General features: G+C 38.8%; 1 long non-coding RNA gene and 3 other non-coding genes across 14 annotated transcripts; all 4 read left to right on the top strand.

Annotated features, from left to right (window-relative positions):
- Window positions 1–2,056: 2,056 nt before the first annotated feature.
- LOC122057742 lies at window positions 2,057–13,409 on the top strand. 11 transcript variants are annotated; one of them, XR_006133611.1, is made up of 7 exons: window positions 2,057–2,154; window positions 3,548–3,617; window positions 6,080–6,221; window positions 6,317–11,895; window positions 11,971–12,136; window positions 12,218–12,660; window positions 12,931–13,409. It is a non-coding gene; the product is annotated as an uncharacterized LOC122057742 (long non-coding RNA). The 11 variants fall into 11 exon arrangements; XR_006133615.1 differs by having other exon boundaries at window positions 6,080–6,447; window positions 11,309–11,895; XR_006133616.1 differs by having other exon boundaries at window positions 6,080–6,953; window positions 11,309–11,895.
- LOC122058490 lies at window positions 2,216–2,315 on the top strand. Its single transcript, XR_006133789.1, has one exon. It is a non-coding gene; the product is annotated as a small nucleolar RNA Z161/Z228 (small nucleolar RNA).
- On the top strand, window positions 2,379–2,451 carry LOC122058554. Its single transcript, XR_006133844.1, has one exon. It is a non-coding gene; the product is annotated as a small nucleolar RNA Z105 (small nucleolar RNA).
- LOC122058491 lies at window positions 2,563–2,653 on the top strand. Its single transcript, XR_006133790.1, has one exon. It is a non-coding gene; the product is annotated as a small nucleolar RNA Z162 (small nucleolar RNA).
- Window positions 13,410–19,406: the final 5,997 nt, after the last annotated feature.

Raw genomic sequence — 19,406 nt, 5'->3', positions numbered from 1 at the left:
ATTAGAAATGTAGGAAACATGAGAGAAAAACCTTATTACATATGAAGCAACACTTCATTCATCATATTATTGCCTTTAATTATTTTGTGGTTCCTCTCCCTTTCCAATATACAAGAAGGAGTCATATTTGAATATTATGGGGCCAACAACCATTTCTCACCTAGAGATTTCTTAGCATTTGACATCTAAAACTTACAAAACCTTTTGATAAGTTATTAGAAGGATAAAATTTGCATATCATCATATATCATGAAGGAATGAGGTATATTACCTAGAAAAAACAAAAAAGGAATGAGGTAGGAGCAAACCGAGTGTGTCATTAAATGTGGGTAGGGAACCATTTCCCTTTATTTTTGTGTTGCTTCTCCATGAGGACCACCTCTCCACCCCCTCCCTATTTTTTATACACGTCAACAAGCGCTTTCAACCAATAGCTAATAGCCAATAGCCAATAGCCATGGGTCTTTTTAAGCCTCAAAGCTTGAAAATAGAATCACTGTAGCTATGGATCCCATTGGCTGGCCAAGTTGAACCAGATTTTTTAGAACCTCAGCTTAACCTTAAGTCTCTCCTTAAATTGGTGTAGGCCCAACTCTATGGAGCTCAACCAAACCCAATCCACCCCTGATCGACTCTAGTTGGGCCTAGCTAACCCTAAATGATCATAAAAACCTCTACGTATTATGTAATTATATAAAATGATGGGAAAAAGAATGTTGTCCAATTCTATCCCGTCGTGCCAACCAACAAGGAGGGGAATAATCACCCCGCCCCTACTGTAGGGGTGTCAATTCCAAGCTTGCATCGGTAGGCCCGACTAAGTCTGACATGTTTGTGGCCCAACCTAGATCAGCCCGATTAATAAACATGTCGCGCCTAAGCCCTACCCATTTACAAATAGGGTAGTACACGGTGCAAGGGGTAAGCCCGATGGGCCTCTTGACCGACCTGACTTGGACCAACATGTTTAGCCAGACCGTTTATATAGGTATATTGATTTTTTTGGGATAGAATAAGGTATACATTGATATTTTTAAAAATTATTTAAGTGTAATATCTTTTCAAAATTGTTGATATTTAACAAAATAAATTAAAGGATCTTAAATCTAAAAAAAGTAAAGATCGTTTAAGGCTCGTTTGAGGCTTTATTGGTACATTACTCTGTTTAAGACCCCATTAGCCCGATTAGGATTTAGGAGAAGCTTGATTGAATCTCGAAACCTGATCGAGCCCAACATGACATAGACCAAGATTGACTCATTCCTTATATGGGTAGGTCATGGTCCGAGGACATAGTTAGGCCCGACCGATTGACACCCCTACCCTATTGGTTGTATGCTCATGTGAACCCTCTCATTGGACCATATACTGATGTAGGGGCCACATGGCTGGCAACAAACCCTTCCCTTAAAATTTTATATTTATATATGTTAATGTAGATGTGTGTATATATATATATATATATATATACACAAGCTAGACATAGACCAAGGCCTCAGTCAGTCCAATTGAAATGTCAGCCCATGCTCAATCCACATGTCGGCTCAAGCAGCCTCTACATCCTTTGTAGCCACTGCATCGGTGTAGTGAGCATCTGGTGACTGATTGCCCCTTGAGATGTGTATCAAAATGTGTCCAATTGCCGAATTCTCGCTGCATTGTTGCAATGGCTGCAGAGAATGTGAACTGAGCTCAAGCACTAGCAGGCTCCGAGTAGACTTGAGTGAGCTTTTGTTCACTAGGCCATACTTGCAACCTAGGTTGCACCTTGCAACTTCCAATTTTGGTTTTAAATTGTCCTTCTTGAATTGGCAAATTTCGTCTACCAGGAAAAAAAAAAAGAAAGAGGTAAATTTCGTCAAGTGTGGAGCGGTTTAGCCTAGTCTTGTGAAGAGTCGCGGACGGTAGAAACAGATTAAAATAGTCTAATTTAGTAATTCAGAAAGAGCGGTAAGGTTATAATTGTCCATGTCGAAAAAAAGCCAAATTCAATATTAAAGTGTCCTACCAAGGGTATAAATGTCATTTCGTAACCTTCCCCCCACACCCCCTTCCTATTTAAAGGTCGGTCCCTGCGAAAACCCTAAAATTCATCAGCTCTCACGCCCCCTCCTTCTCGCTACCTGAGGGAAGACTGCCAGAGACGATGTCGAGGTAAGGAGATGGATCTGATTTAATCTCTCTCTCTTAATGTTGTGTTTTGTGTTAAAAAAGAAAACCAGGTGATGAGATCGATTGGATTAATTTCTCACGACGGTCATCTGAGACATTATTGTGTCGATATTGATGTAATAATCCAATGTTTTCTGATGGCTTTTCCCAGCTCTTCAATTATTTATTTATTTATTTATTTTTATTTTGGAGTTTTACGCGAGTGATTATGGTGATGAAGATCTTAAAAATCTACCGATATATTTCATGACTGGATAAAAATCCTCCTACTCATTCTGAATACTCACTCGCTATATATATATATATATATTTTTTTTTTTTTGGTTTTACAAATCTGTTCATTCTGTTTTTATTTTATCCATTTTGGATTCTGGGTAATCATATTTTCGAGTCGGCACAATGAGGAGAAATTTAACTGATGAGATCGAAAGATCTATGAAATTGTTAAAAATAATTTAGTCCTTTTCATTCTGAGTGCTCTGTTTCTATTAGTTTTCACATACTTTGTTCTTAAAAAGCAACACCTATGAAATTTTAAAAGTTCCTTTTTTTTTTTTAATTTAATCTTTAAACTGTGATGGAAGACAAGTCTTTTATTTAATTTATAATTTTTTAGAAATTTTCATTAATCAAAATCAAGTTTTTCTGAATCTCTCATATTTGATGAGTAGATTTTGTTAGTAGGGAGATAAATATCTTGACATATAGGCTATCAGGAAATGAAGATTCCTAAATGTTTGTCTATTTAGTTTCCCAACCATCCTATTTTGGTATTCTATTGGAAAATCATATAATGTATTCACTACTCTTTTGTCTGAGTCTTCTGACCCATTGAGGCTAACAAATTGATGTGAGAATTGTATGATTTTCTATGCATGTGTTTGCCTGGGTGGTAAAGTGAATAGGCAAGTATACATGAATCTAGTTTTCTGCTGACCTAAATAGTTGGTTATTTATCCCTCCTCTATCCCCTTGAAAATGTGGTATTGATTAAGGAAAAGACTTGTGGGACTAAAAAATTATCAATAATGAAAAAGACTATGACCATGCTTTCCATGTCACTATGGATTAAATAAAAAGTTGTTTTAGAAGAGAACACACACGCCTGCATGTTCTGGGGAGTTGCATTGGTTCATATACATTGTGATGTCGATGTAGAATCTCCAGTCAGAATCACCAGGAAAACTGAATTTTTGCCCCATGAACATGGCTGCATGATTTTTTCATGCAAGAATCTTTCAACAAACTGAAATGTTTGTTGGCTGTTACCTCAAACTCCAAAATAGAATTAAGCGAGGCAACTTCAATGATTTCTGCAAGGTAAGAATGAGAGATGGAGTGTCTCAATGGCCTCACTTCCTCCTAATTTCTACAGGTAAGCTCACAAGATTGCAATCCACTACACCAACCTTGGTTGACGCATTTCATCAAACACTTGATGCATGGTAAGGAAGCATTTCAACAACTATGCTTGGATTTCAAATCATAATGCTGAACAAATGAAAATAAATGATTTGTGGAGTTTGTGATTTATTTTAGTTTATAATAAATATAAATAGGGATCATAAATCATACCAAACATCTGAAAAAGTAGAAATAGCTAAGATAAATACAAATATAATTCATACAAAAGAGAGCCTAAATTAAGTTGTATTAAAATTTTAGGGTTAAATTTAAAGACAGAAAATAATCATTTTGTATGAACACATCTTTATGTGGTGATAATTTTTCAAAAATTGATATAGTTGTATTTAAAATATGAAACCTTTTCTTTGATTGCCAATTTATTATTATTATTAATAAAGAAGTTAGTGGTGAACGAGTCTTTTATTTGAGATTTTCTTTTACCATCGTCATTTGTAGTATCTGTATTATCACATTTTCTCGAGTGAATTAAAGAAATGATAGTTGTAACCATATTTGAAAGAAACTAAAAGAAGCTTACAAATTATTTGATGCCTTTGAGGGTGTCAATAGAAAAATCCCATTTGAAAAAAGAGGGGATTTTTAAATAATAGAAAACAAAAAGGCTCACTATTGTGTCATTGCAGTCTCTATCTGAAGTGCTGGTTAAGCCTGCATCATTGGGACACCAGATTTTTTTTTGTGAAATTATCTATCTACATTGTAAAAACACTAGAACATGTGAGAATAATTCATACATTGGGCAGAGGGATTCCATTTGCTTTTAGGCTAGGACCAAGGAAGAAGAAATATTTGAGAAAGAATCGAATTGGAAAAAAAATTAAAAAGGAGGTAATTGATGTTCTCTTTTAAACAGTTTTTAAAATATTTTTTTTTATACGAAAAAGAAAAATTATAAAATTAAAATAAGAAGAGAATTTATGGTACGAAAGGCCATGGGGGAGGGAATTGATGTTCTCTTATTGAGAACCACCAATGTACCAAATAGTTTCAGATACTTGAAAACATAGCAAAAAAAAAAAATGTTGAATATCCAAAAAAAGAGGTATGTTATGGAGAGAAATTTTTTTCCCGCTATAATTAGTCAAGAAATCTTGCAGAATGGGAGAATCAGTCCCTACAACCCGTCGCTTCTAACCGTTCTCCATTGCCTTCTTCAAGCACAGGAGCAGCCCTCATAAGTATGCTTCATCTGTGTTTCTTGTCATATTATAATCAGTACTAATTAAAGTGAAGTTTTTTGTCATTTGTTAAACAATAAACCCAAGCAAAAATAGTACGAGTCTGATCACTGACTCCTACACAAAATATAGTCGATAGGGTCCATTTGGGAAATATCATGGGAATGGGGGAAAATTGGATTTGAGGTCACCTGGCTTGGTAATTCAACATTGCTTGCTATTTTAATTCATCTATTAGCGGAATATATGATACCAATGTGATGTATTTGAAAACCACAACATTCCTATGGGTCCAGGTGTAATAACAAGTAGTGATAATATAAATAAAAAAGTCCGAGACATTATCAATAGGAATGGATTGAAAAAAAAATACTAACACTATTGAGAACGGCATATTCTCAATAGCTTCAAGCCTGAAGCCCAACGGGCAACCAGCCTAGATCCTTTTAGTAAACTCATAATATAGAAAGATATGTAAGATGGATTCATGTTTGTCATGACATAATCCACTAGTAGGATCTATGTCCATCCATTTCCCAAGGAGTAGGAACCCCTCCATGAGCCACTCTCCATATAAATACTTTAAATTTTGGATGTAAGTTGAGTTTCCATAGAAACCTCGACCAATGACAGCAAAGTGATAAGCATGTACACCTGTTTGATAAGCCAGATATGTTAGTATAATTATGAGTATGTAAGAAAGTTGTAGCCAATTTGGTTGTGAATATTCCTGTTTTAGAGTGTACAGTTCCAAACATCATGAAGATGGGAAATTTGAATTTGCTGAATTAGAAGGACCATGTGGGGAGGGAGCATGGCAGCTAAAAAAATTAATATTCTAGGTATTATGAAAGGTGAAATCACTTACGGGGGTGGGAGAAGGAGGGATTTATCTGTGTAGAAGATCGAAGGTCGAGCTGGTTCTTAAAGAAGGTATCCAATGATCTTCCCAAAAAAACGAGTATTTTGGCTATTCCCTATCTTTTTAAAAACTATTTTTTGAAGAATAGGGAGAAGACTTACAATATTGCGCCTCGAAATGGATCTAGCCTTTTTCAAGGCATCATTATGGAATATAGAACATTTTGGAAAAATATTTAGATGATAGATCCTTTTTAGTTAACACTCTCCTGCCTAATTTAAGATGGAGAGCTTGATTTTGGATTTGAGAAGTTCTAATACCCAAATCACCCAAAGTCTTTGTTTTACAAAGTTTATGCCAGCCAATGAGGTGAGATTTATTTGAAGCACTGGGTTCCCCAATCCAGAAATGTAAGTAAATTGAATCCAATTTCTTGCAGATTTGTTTAGGTAGGGCAAAACACGACATTACATAAGATGGGATTGATGGGAGAGCAGATTGAATGAGGACAACTCTGCCCACATAGGAAAGCAAATTTTCTTTCCACAATCCCAGCTTTGATTGAACCCTTTTAACAATTTGTAAGAAGTTCCTTGATCTAGCTCTATGGAAAAAAAGTTTAGTCCCTAGGTAGATGTAACACCCTAAACTGATTTCACCCCTACCCTGTGTTCAGGCAAAATGGCAGAAGAGAGAAAGGCAGCATTTGGCAGTAGTGGAGTGTTAAGAAGGCAAGAATGACCCCACCTGTCCATGCTCAGCGTGTCAATATCACTGGAAAGCTTATCAGGAAAGATGAGCCAACAGGTAAAAACTTTAAATAATTAACTAAGACACCATTGACCCTAGCACAGTCCCTACTGGGCCAAAAATGCTGCAAATTGGTAGGTACAAACCAGCCAGCCAGTTTCACTGACAGAATGCAAAATTTTTAGGGTTTGTTCTGTTGGGGCCTACATCTCTACAGTTCAGTTGCTTATGCTTACACCATGTATAGAGGCGTGTTTGATGATTCTAATTCATCATTTACCTCAGGGATCAGAGTTGTCTAAGTTAAATTATAAAAGAATAACCTACACTAGCTATAGGAGGTGACTTAGGAAGGGCTAGCCAAATAGACCCTTAGGTCTTTTTGGACAGCCCTATATAAGGGAATTTAGGGCATAATTCTCACCCTTAATTCGTTTGCTGCAAATAGTAAGAGAAAGAAGAAAGAGAAGAGGAGAAGAAGAAGAAAGGAAAAGGAAAGGAAGGAAGAAGAAGTAGAGAAAGAACTCCTACACTTGAGGTTGTTGGACCAGCACTGTCCATAGGTAATTGTTATTGTCCATATCAATAGGGATTTTAGGGTAATTTCATCAACTGGATAGGTAGGGTTTAGGGTTTAGCCCAATCGAGGATTGCCAGGGAATCCCTATAAGTGGGATTACTAACCAGTAGAGGAAGCCCCGATTTTGATAGGGATTCTGGGATCCAATTTACCGGAAATTCATCCCAGTAAACGCTGGAACCTAGGGCCCCTACCATTTCAATAGCAATAGATGAAACTGGAACTGGGTTAAGGTTAATTGAGTAAGATATTGCCCAAGCCCTAGAACAGGGAATTGTTTTAGCTTATATTCTTATGGTTTAATCAATTCTTCCCTTAGAAATTCTGTTGTGAGCCTAATAGAGACTGGAATACTCAAATTAGGTTTGTACCAATTATATCACAACTTAAATCAGTGGTAAGAGCAGGGGAAATACTCTAATTTTGCAGAATTTCTTAAGTTCTCAATTAATTGCAGAATTTCAGCAAAATTGGTTACACCAGCCTTGCGTGCAATCAATTCGAACCCAAAAATGGGTCAGTAGGAAGGTTCCCCTATGTACTTAGGCTTAATATACATAAATGGGACTTTGGAATAGTGAAAGAATCCTAAATAGACTTAACACTATATAGTACAGCAGTGGCAGAATCGAATTCTGCAGAATAAGGGGGAACTGGCAGGTTCAATCGGTCAACCGATGGCTGACCAGCCCACCTACTGATTTGGGTTTCAGTGCCCCCATTGGGTTGCTGTGAAGGGCAGTGGGCTCTGTCTACCCTATTAGCGTCTGTGACCACATGTTACAGCAGAAACAAGACCTAGGGGAAGGGGAGTTGTGTCAAACTTGACTATAAAATTTGGTTGATTGCTAGTGTGACAAGGGGATACACTGTCCAAGTGTGGAATCCACTAGTATATTCCCAACAGATGACACTATTGGTGAAGTATTGAGAAACCCAGACTGTGTAGTGGAAACTGAGGTTGTACTTAATGGGATAAGCTGAAGTAGGATTTTATTTAAATAATTTATTTGAATATTATATGTACTTAGGAAACATAAATAGTGGTGACGATGTGACTTTGAGTTGGGAAACCGACATGCAAAAAGTTGAAAAATAGTTGAGTGTGTGCCTTGACTTATTTCACAGAGTGTATATTTTAATTCTGCTTGTATCTCATGCATCTTGCTATGTGTATATTACTATTATTATTTTGTTACTGACCTGGTGAAGCTGGAAGCTGGAAAAGGAAAGAAAGGTAAGACGGGACACTAGTAGGTGCCCGACATTTATTTGTATGTGATGTGATTGGTGGATGATTGTATTACATTATATAGAACTTGTGGGTTAGGATTATCACCACCCAAGTGCTACAAACCCCTTGTTAGGAGGGGGTGAGGCATTGACTAATCCCAACCCGTGGCTGCCTGATTAGCAGTACACTTTCAGGGTATGACGTACTGTGGGCAAAAATCCTTCTGAAAATTTGACGGGTCTGTTCAAGAAATTGGCGGGCCTATTAGGAATCTTTGACAAAAAAGGCCTAGTCTACCCTAATAGGGGTTTTGACTTTCATGTGTGATTCTAGGAGATTTGTTGGTCCAATTTTTAAATACCATATATCTTCAAGATCTTCTTTCTGAGCACTATCCAATCGTACAGTTTTGAGCCCATTTTCAGTTCAGAATAGTTCAAGATTCTCAAAAGACTCATACGATTGCACCCTCGGAATATCTGACAATCTTTGTTCATGTTGTTCCCTCTCAATTGGTGAGTACTTAGATTTGATTCGTCAATATATATCATAACCATGTCGGGTGCCACGAGATGGGGCATAATTTGGTTGTTTAAAGAGCCGGATTAGGGTTTCAAGTCCTATTAGGGTTTCAGCTAGGCTGGATTAAGGCTTTAGGCTATTGTTAGGTCCAAGTCAGTTTGAAAGGATGAATTCTCCTCTGATAGAAAGTTTAGGCCTCATTCACGTCCTATAAATCATCATTGCCAAGGGAGGGTTACAAAATTGGATGTCTACAATGGAGTCTATCTATGGAAAGGGTATATTCCTATAGGGGGTAGGCAATTAACACATTTGTCATAGGTGTTTTCTAGAGTCTTCTAGGTGTCTTAGGGTCTTAGTGTGTATCTAGGTATATGTCTTGAGTAGCAATTATAAGATTGTGACGAGATATGGTCAAATATTGACCAAATCCCTACAAAATCGCAATAGTCAGCACAATATGATCTTTGGATGATATAGTTGCCAATTAGCCAATGTTGACCTAGATGCAAATGGCGTCGGTCAAAGTGCATCTGGAATCGTCTTGAGTCTGTACAACTCTGGCTTGAGTTGACTCAAGGGGTTGTGGTCCAATTGGGGTTTTAACTCAATTTAGGACGATCGAGGTGTCATTGGGTGGTCACGATCAATTCTAAGAAGGTTAAATCCATTAACCATTTTGAAAATATTTTTGATCCATTTATTAATCATCCAATTCCATAATGAAAGCAAAAATAAAATTTTTAAGACTGAGAGAAGATCTCAACCGTAAATACATGGTCCCTTCACATGTCAAGGGATTCTCAACCCTTCCAAGGGTGACAAGATGTGGTATCTACCGAATGCCCACTTTGACTGAGGCTGTGAAATAATAAAAAAAATTCAAAGAAGTGATTCTCAGACAGGACACTTCATTGGATGAGAAAAAATTTTCGATACCGTGCTCAGAAGTACTGATGTAAAACATGGTAAAATATAAAAAATAACACAATATTGATTAAAACGTCATCAAACTCAAAATCAAGTGGGGTTCAAAAAATTTGGGAGCATTGTTTGAAAACCTAGAGGTCTTGGAGATAACGTAAAAAAATCCCTAATGGTAGCCTTGTGGCTTCGAAGCCTTAGAATTTCTTAAAAAAATTTTAAAATTTCCATCGGCAACCATATCGGCTTTGAAACCTAGGGTTTTGTTTGGTGTTTAAAAATTTCCCTTTGGCATCTGTATCAACTTTAGAACCCTAGGTTTTGTAATTGTAAATGGGGCATACCTGTATAAATCCTCCAATTGAAGGTTGGAATATGGGGTTTGATTTCTTATGCCACTGTTGCTAGGGCTACTTGAGTTGTAATTGCTATCGTGTTGGTATCTTCACTAGGGATTGAATTTGACAACTGCTTGGTGTAGGGGTTGTGACTACTTTAATGGGGATATGGATTGCATTCATTTTAAGTTCTTCCGGTACTTGGTTGAATGTGATTCACTAGGAGCAAGCATTTGTCATTGCTTGTTGTTCTCTAATGGGGAGTACAAGAATTACTCCTACCACATTGGGAGAATTGTCCAATTTATCCATGTTACAGGGCCCATTGAGTTTATGGGAAGCATGTGCACCCATTTTTTCATTCTTTTTTTCTTTTTTGAAATTAACTGCATTTGGTTGGTGTATGCCAAGCTTCAATCGACATCGGCCATATCGCATGGGCCATCGGACATGCGCATATAGCATTAGTTCTACAGCTGACCTTTGAGTTTGTGTGTGTTTAAGTGGGGCTAAGAGGGGTTTTGAACTCATTTTTCCCCTCCTCCTTGGTCTTTTGAGCTCTAGAGAATACCTCCTTGCTTCTTTGCATGAGATTTTCCAAGATTCCTTGGGTTTGGAGTTGATTTGGAAGGTTATCCTTCATTGCCTTGTGTTCTTGCTTCTTCCCATCCTAGGAGCATGATTTTATCCCTTGATTAGGGGACTCAAAGTGTGAAATATATGGGGGATTTTGAAGATATTTGGGGCAAGTGTAGGTGTAAAAGAGTGGACTTAGGGTTTTTACTCAACCTATTCCACTCCTTCTCTTCTCCTTATCTTCTTCTTCCTTTTCTTCCTTGTTGAACCTATAAAACCTAGAATTCCTTGTGACTGAGAAACATGGCACCTAAGTATAAGGGAAAGTAACCAGCGGTTGAGGTGAATCCTTCTACCAGGAGACTTAGACCATATGGGGGTGCCATCAATATCCCTAAGGCATAGCCCATTGTATGAGAGGTGACACCTAAGGCACAACCTACTTCCCGATTGAGCTCTGAGGGCATGGCGGCCTTGTTTGGCGATGGCCGCTGGAGCGAAGACGAGCATAACCACCAAGAGAGCACTCGATGGTATATGGGGAAGCATTTGAAGAACATGACTTCCCACATCTGCAACCTCATGCGTAGGTCTTATGATTTGTGCTTTGTAGAATGCATAGAACTTTGAAGAAGTATGGGTCGTTATCATGAATTTCTCTATGTCTAATTGCACTATATTTTGAATGGCTTTGTATTGAATGGTTTGCTTTTGAATTGCTTTGTATATATCTGTAATTTGCAGAAATTTGACCACATGAAGAAGTACGGGTCAGTGGATTATGTGCTCTAGTTGTAAGACAACCTGTGTTCAGTTGTCTAGAAATGCATCAAGGACATAGGTTTTGAGGATATATCATAGTTGTAGGTGCACAACTGTGATCTCAATCTATACCAAATCTTGATGGAGCGGTAGTGGCCGTCTACCCACACCTTCTATTTCACTTGTGTGGAGATGACCATCACCCCATCTGACTTTAGCCTATGCACGGGTCTACAGTTTAGAGGGATGTCGATCACGGGCTTTCCGAGAGGACGGGACCATGAGACTTTAAAGACCCTCATTGGGGAGTGTCCCGACACTTCAAAGCCATTGGTGAGATGGTTCTGCAAGCATTGGGAGAACCCAACGATCAAGGTGACCGATGCTTAGGCAGCCTCCACGTACGACCAACTGACACATAGCTTTTTGATGTATACTCTGGGGAACTCCCTCTTCAGCAATAGTAGCAACTCAATCAGCCTAGATCTTACGCTTACCTCCTCAGTAGTATGGATGCCCTAGCTATGGCCAAAAGACACTGCATCACTGGAATGTGGTATGTCCCAGAGGTATATTCATGTATTTGTAGCTCATTGCATTGATTTTGATTATTTTTATGCCTTAATTTGTTGTTTGTATTGCAGTGTTGGTGCTTTGAGTATTTGCCCTTCCATGAGCCCACACTCAAGGATACCAGCCATGACTTTTTCCCTAACCCAAGGAGATGGTTGTGGCAACTATGAGCGTCGCAAGCCTATCTGCTTGATTTCTGAACTTAGGGAGCTGGTGAACTGGCTCTCTAGATCTGACGTAAGTCCTTTTCATTGTCTCTTACTTTCTTGCATATTTGTTTGTTCATGTTCTGATCTCGTTTGTTTTTGACTTGTATAGGTGAGTTGGTCGCCATAGGCTTCCCTGTTAGCAGGCCAAGATTTGGGGATTGCACCCCGCCTCAACTTTTCGAGGGTGTTATTACATGGGCCATCTGGGCTTGCTTGGTAACTGGGCGATGAGTGGCTCACTAGTGTGAGGCAGGTGGATATTCTTTGGTGCCATAAGTTCTTCCATGACATATGCTGCATCCCAAGATTTAGTCCTTCGATCGTAACACTGATGAGATGACAGGCTACATGGCCATGGAATTCTATGAGCGGAATTCCTATAACCAATACTGAGAGTTTATGGTTATAGAGAGTGTGTGCCTCCACGTCACTCTTGAGGGCCGGAAGGTAAGTGATTTTGCTTTTTGTTTTTTAATTTTCTTTATTCATTGTTTTACTTGTTTGATTGCCAGGACCACCATGAGAGGATTCCTCCGACCTCTGCTATTACTGGTGCGTTGTCTCAAGCCACATCTACAATGTCTACTGAAAGACCTATGAGTGGCATTAGGACTCAGATCGCTCCCCAGGGTGACATGTGGCTACCTGGAGTTGTCCTCCCAAGGTTTCTTGGTTGGGTTTTTTGGGATAGGGTTGTTCGTATTGACATCCCTCTTCTTAGACTGCCTCTGACTGGGGTGCCCACCCCATATTCTTATGTAATAAGTCTTTGGTTTTCTTTGCTTGTTTGTATTGTTCTAACCAATTTTCTTTGCTTCACAGATTCAGGGTAGCAAATATGATGATCTCCAATCAATCTTTGATGGATATGACTACCTATCAGGGAAAGAGATGGCAGCTCGTTGTGCCAGGGTAATTCCCCTGTAACTTTCTTGTTTTGCAAAAAGCTGAATTGGATGTTACGAGGTAGGACATTGAGGGATGGTAGTCATGATTCGAAAACTAGTGGAGTAAATCAATGTGAGCACATCGGCTGTTGTTAGAGGGAGCTGAGAGGCTACCGTTGAAGGTGATGATACAACATCCCATTCAGAAGTAAGCAGAAGTGCAAGTCAGAGAAGAATGGCAAGAGGGAGTAGAGGTCTAAGGCTTCAAAGGACCCTGACGAGCCTAGCTTTTTTCTCTTGCTTTATTTTTTTTTTTGTTGATGTACACGATTGTTTGGTCGTTTTTGAAACTTTTGAATATTTTTAAAATGTACGATCATTTAATCATTTTTGTAATCATATTAGCGTTTTTAATTCCGTAAGTAAATGAAATTTAAAGTTCTTGTATTGACTTGTGTCACTTTCACATCTTTTTTACACTATTCTGTAGACTTTAGGAATTTGAATTCCGAGCACAGGAGACGTGTGAGACTCCTTAGATGTCTATGGGATACAAGTAAGAAGGGTAAAGCACATGGGAATGATAATATTGAAGATTCTAGGCCTAAGAGAAGCATCAGAAACCCACATGGCTGAGAGATTTTGAAGGTTAAGGTGGATTAACCCAAGTGAAACCCATATGGCTGAGAGTTTTTGAAGGTTAAGGTGGATTAACCCAAGTGACGGTTAGTTAGAAAAGGGGTTAATTAGTTGGGTTAATTGATTGATTTGTAACTAATTCTGTTGTGTTGTAACAGAATACAGTTAAGCCTTTAAATAGCTAAGTGTAACCTCTTTAGGCGGAATGAAAAATCATCTCTTTTGCTTCTTTCTTCTTCATCTTCGTCTTCTTCTTCTTCATATCTATGAAACTTCTGGAGTTTTCAGTTCTTGAACTCGAATCAAGAACAGAGTAGGCTTGAGTTGTATCATTTGGTGCCTTCATTGAGCTGACTAGCATGGCTGACAGAACTCGAGGTAGACAGTCGGAGCTAACCCTAGAAAAGATTTCTGCACAGATGACCAATATGCAAAAGCAGATGCGAGACGAATTCATGGCAATCTTGGTTCCAATGCATCAGAAATTGGATAGATTATCCATTGAATTTGAAGCTACCAGAGGGTCCTCATCTCACAACCTGGAGTAGAGTCCACCCCCCATATCTGGAGACATGCAACAAGTATCCTCTTCAGCATCTCCTTTCAAAGCAATCAAATTACATTTTCCTCGATTCAGTGGAGGAGATCCAACTGCTTGGCTCTTCAAGGTTAGTCAATTTTTTTCATTTCATCAAACACCAGAGAATCAAAAGCTCACAATGGTATCGTTTCATATTGAAGGTCCAGCATCTAGTTGGTTTCCATGGATGTTTCACAATAGACAATTAAGAACATGGGCTGAATTTGAGATTGCTCTCAAATTTCGTTTTGGACCTTCTGCTTATGATGACCCACAAGGTGCACTTACCAAATTGACACAATCGAAGTCTATTATTGAATACCAAACTCAGTTTGAGGAATTATCTAGTAGAGTTTATGGATTGTCAGAACCATTCTTGAAAAGTTGCTTCATATCAGGCCTTAAATCAGAAATTAGAAGGGAAGTAATAGCTCACCAACCTGTTAGTTTGCATCAGGCCATAGGGCTTGCAAGGTTACAAGAAGACAGATTGAATGAAATTAAGCTTGGTGGAAGAAATTGGGTGCCAAAACCTAGGATTCAAAGCTCTATTCTGGGTCCAAAGCCTTTATTTCCATCCATTACAGGTACACTTAACAAACTTCCCATTAAAAGGCTCTCACCAGCTGAGATTCAACAAAAGAGGGAAAAGGGTTTATGTTTCAATTGTGAGGAAAAATACCACCCTGGGCATAAATGTAAGAACCAAATGGCTCTATTGTTATTAGAAGGGGACGGCAGTGACGCATTACAACCTATAGATGATATTGAAGAATCTATTGGTTGCTATGATTTCAATGACCCAAGTCCTGCCATAAGCTTGCATGCTTTAATGGGTCATTCTGCACCTAAGACTTTGAGATTGCAATGCTTCATTAAAAACCAGAGGGTGCAGATACTGATAGATGGGGGAAGTACCCATAATTTCATCCAAGAAAGATTTGCAAATTTCCTTGGACTCACTATTACCCCTTCTAAACATTTTAAGGTCCAAGTTGGGAATGGAGAGTACCTCTTTTGCATGGGGATGTGCAAAGACGTTACACTATCATTGCAGCAGCACATCTTCTCTACAGATTTCTTCATCATATCCTTACAAGGAGCCGATGTTATTCTAGGAGTTCAATGGTTACAAATGTTGGGACCAATTACAACAGATTATGCAAAGCTCACTATGGAATTCCAATGGCAAAGCAGAAAAATTCTTTTACAAGGGGATCAAGAGACAACCTGATTACATTACAATTAATCAGCTAAAGCGGCTAGCTGATAATGGAGGAATAGCATCATGTTTCATATTAATGGCCTATACAACAGTGAGTGATCATTAGTATCAACAAGATTCACTACAAACAAGTTTGGATCCTGCCATCCAAACAATTCTGCAGCAGTACCAAGAGGTATTTTCAGAACCATCTACACTCCCTCCTTCTAGACCTACAGACCACAGACTTTTGTTGGAACCAGGGGCTAAACCAGTAAATATTAAACCTTACAGATACCCTCATTTCCAGAAAAATGAGATAGAGAAACTAGTAGAGGAAATGCTAAATGTTGGGGTCATATAGCCTAGCACAAGCCCTTATAGTTCACCTGTACTTTTGGTAAAAAAGAAGAATGGAAGTTGGAGATTTTGTGTTGATCACAGAGGCCTTAATGCTGTCACAATAAAAGACACATTTCCTATTCCTACTGTGGATGAATTACTAGATGAGTTACATGGGGCAACTATTTTTTCCACGTTGGATTTAAGGGCGGGCTACCATCAAGTAAGAATGCACACAGATGATGTTCCTAAAACAGCCTTTCGGACACATCATGGGCATTATGAATTTTTAGTGATGCCTTTTCGCCTCACTAATGCCCCATCCACCATTCAGTCTACCATGAATCAAATTTTTCAACAATTGTTGAGGAAGTTTGTTATCATATTCTTTGATGACATCCTAGTTTATAGCAAGTGTTTGACAGATCATGTAGCACACTTGCAGGGTGTTCTCCAATGCTTAAAGATACATTCCTTATTTGCTAAGTTGAGTAAATGCACTTTTGCTCAATCATCCATTGAATATTTAGGCCATGTAATATCTGCTCTTGGAGTAGAACCTGATAACACCAAAGTGGAGGCTATGATCAACTGGTCTGAACCAACAAACCAGAAACAGTTGAGGGGATTTTTAGGTCTTACAGGATATTATCGAAGATTTATTAAAGGTTATGCATCTATAGCAGCCCCCCTTACTGATTTATTGAAGAAGGAAGGGTTTTCATGGAGCCATCAAGCCCAAGAGGCATTTGAAATGTTGAAGAAAGCCATGACTGAGGCACTAGTATTAGCTCTTCCTAATTTTAGTCAACCATTTACAGTGGAGACATGCATCAGGGATGGGTATCGGTGCTGTGTTGCAGCAATATGGTCATCCCATTGCCTTTTTCAGCAAGAAGTTATATCCCAAGATGCAAAGAGAATCTACCTACATTAGGGAATTACATGCCATCACTTCAGCCGTAGCAAAGTATAGACAATATTTGTTGGGAAGTAAATTTTACATCAAAACTGACCAAAAGAGCTTGAGAGGTTTGATGGACCAAGTAATACAAACTCCTGCTCAACAATATTACTTGTCAAAGCTTCTAGGTTACAAGTATGAAATTGCATATAAACCAGGGAAGGAAAACACTGTTGCTAATGCGCTGTCTAGAATGCATATTCTTACCACTACCCAACCAAGCTTCATGGCTATTTCAGTCCCAATTTTTGAGTTTTTGGATCAATTGAAGCAAGAGAATGAGAGGGATCCAGAAATCACAAAATTGATGGAAAATATTTCAGCTCAGCCACAACAATTTGCACAATGGTCAATGAGGGACAATTTCATATACTATAAAGGAAAACTGTTCTTGGGAACTCAATCTGAACTCAAGCCCACGCTAATCAGGGAATTTCACTCAACACCTACAGGTGGTCATGCTGGAATACATAGAGCTTATGTTAGATTGGCTGCAAATTTCTATTGGAAGGGAATGAAGCAAGATGTGCAAAAATTCATACAACAATATCTTCCCTGTCAGCAAATCAAGAGCAGTACTGCACCACCATTTGGTTTATTACAACCTTTGCCTACTCCAGAACAGGTTTGGGAAGATATTAGCATGGATTTCATTACTCATTTACCTTCATCAAATGGGTTCATAGTCATCTTAGTGGTGGTTGATAGATTTTCAAAATTTGCCCATTTCGGTTCTTTACAAAAACATTATAACGCCAGTAAAGTAGCAGCTGCTTTTATGGACATAGTATGCAAAACACATGGTTTTCCAAGATCTGTTGTGAGTGATAGGGATGCTATTTTCCTAAGTCAGTTTTGGCAAGAACTCTTTAAGTTGCAAGGGACAGAATTGAGAATGAGCTCAGCCTATCACCCTCAAACAGACGGGCAATCTGAAGTTGTCAATCGATGTCTTGAACAATATCTCAGAGCATTTGTAGCGGATCAACCTAACCACTGGTTTAAGTATCTAAGTTGGGCTGAATTCTATTATAATACTGCTTTCCATTCTTCTATTGGGATGACACCTTTTGAAGCTATTTTTGGACGACCACCTCCTTCTATACTAGCATACTGTAGAGGTAGTACCAAATTGGAAGCACTAGATCAAGACTTAAGTACCAGGTCTGAGATATTACAGCAATTCAGGATACACTTACACACTGCCCAATCTAAAATGAAAGCAAAGGCTGATCTACACAAAACTGAAATTCAACTACAAGTGGGAGACTCGGTGTTGGTGAGGTTGCAGCCTTATAGACAAATAACAGTAGCCAAAAGATCCTCAAACAAACTCAGTAAGATAATTTTTGCCCCTTTTCAAATCTTGAAAAAAATTGGATCTGCAGCATATAAATTACAACTCCCTGCAGGTTCTAAGATTCATCCTATCTTCCACGTATCCATGCTTAAACCATTCAAAGGGCACCCTACCACTTCTGCAGAAGCACTTGAATTACCTACTGATAGTGTGGACAACCACCCTAAGTTCGAACCATTAGCCATTGTTGGAGAAAGAAAAGTTCGAAGACAAGGGTCATGGATTCCCCAATGGCTAGTACAGTGGAAAAATTTACCCTTAGAAGAAGCTTCTTGGGAGGATGCTGCTGAATTCAAGAAATAACATCCATCTATCCACCTTGAGGACAAGGTGTTTTTCAATGGCAGAGGAAATGATACAAGTAAGAAGGATAAGCACATGGGAATGATAACATTGAAGATTCTAGGCCTAAGAGAAGCATCAGGAAACCCAGTTGGCTGAGAGATTTTGAAGTTTAAGGTGGATTAACCCAAGTGACGGTTTGTCACACCCTGTTCACACAGAACCGGACCGGTGACCGGGTTAACCTCGGTTAACCCAAACCTGCCAGAATCATCTGATACAGTACCCAACCACAGCATACACACATCTAAGAGAAACGTTTAACAGTTCAGCGGAAGACTTAATTTACCTGTAAATACCCCCAATATACTTGATACCCAAATTGTAGTATATAGATAATTACCTGTGGGTCCGCAGGCATGATATTTACACAAAAAGAATAACAATTCATATATCAAGTACACAAAAAGGGGTCAACAAAAGAATTAAGAAGTATAACCCTGCACGGCGTCAATACTGCGGTCCTGCAGCACAGCCCTCGCACAAGTAATCCGTGCCGTGCTCACACTCCTCGGGGACCCACCAATCCTCGTCGGGAAACTCAACTGTGGGGCCCGACCCTTGATCTTCAGGCGGGTAATCTCCAGAATCATCTAAAAGAGGTGTACACGTGGGATGAGATCACTAGCTCAGTAAGTGAAAAGAAGGACCACACAACAGTCCACACAATAATCACAACCATATGCACTATATGCTATGCAATTCATTTTAAATCACATCCACTTAAACAACATTACTAAGTCTTTGGTTTAGTGCTACTACAATCACAGTGAGCGTATACTCCGAGTACGAGCCGCGAACTCCATCCTGCGATACGCCCATAGGGCTGTGGGAGAAGGCCCACCGTGAGTACTCAAAAAAGTAAAGCATGCCGACTACCGGCTCTCAACATAAAAGTAAATGAAATAAAATAAAGGTGCTGACTCCAGCAATTTAAAAGCAATACGATTGGTCTTCTTGAATATACCACCGAGGTTGCC

The sequence above is a fragment of the Macadamia integrifolia genome, chromosome 12 (assembly GCF_013358625.1).
Source record: "Macadamia integrifolia cultivar HAES 741 chromosome 12, SCU_Mint_v3, whole genome shotgun sequence".
Classification (NCBI taxonomy): Eukaryota; Viridiplantae; Streptophyta; class Magnoliopsida; order Proteales; family Proteaceae; genus Macadamia; species Macadamia integrifolia.
The sequence above is the reverse complement of the archived record's forward strand: the minus strand, read 5'-3'. Positions and strand labels throughout refer to the sequence as shown.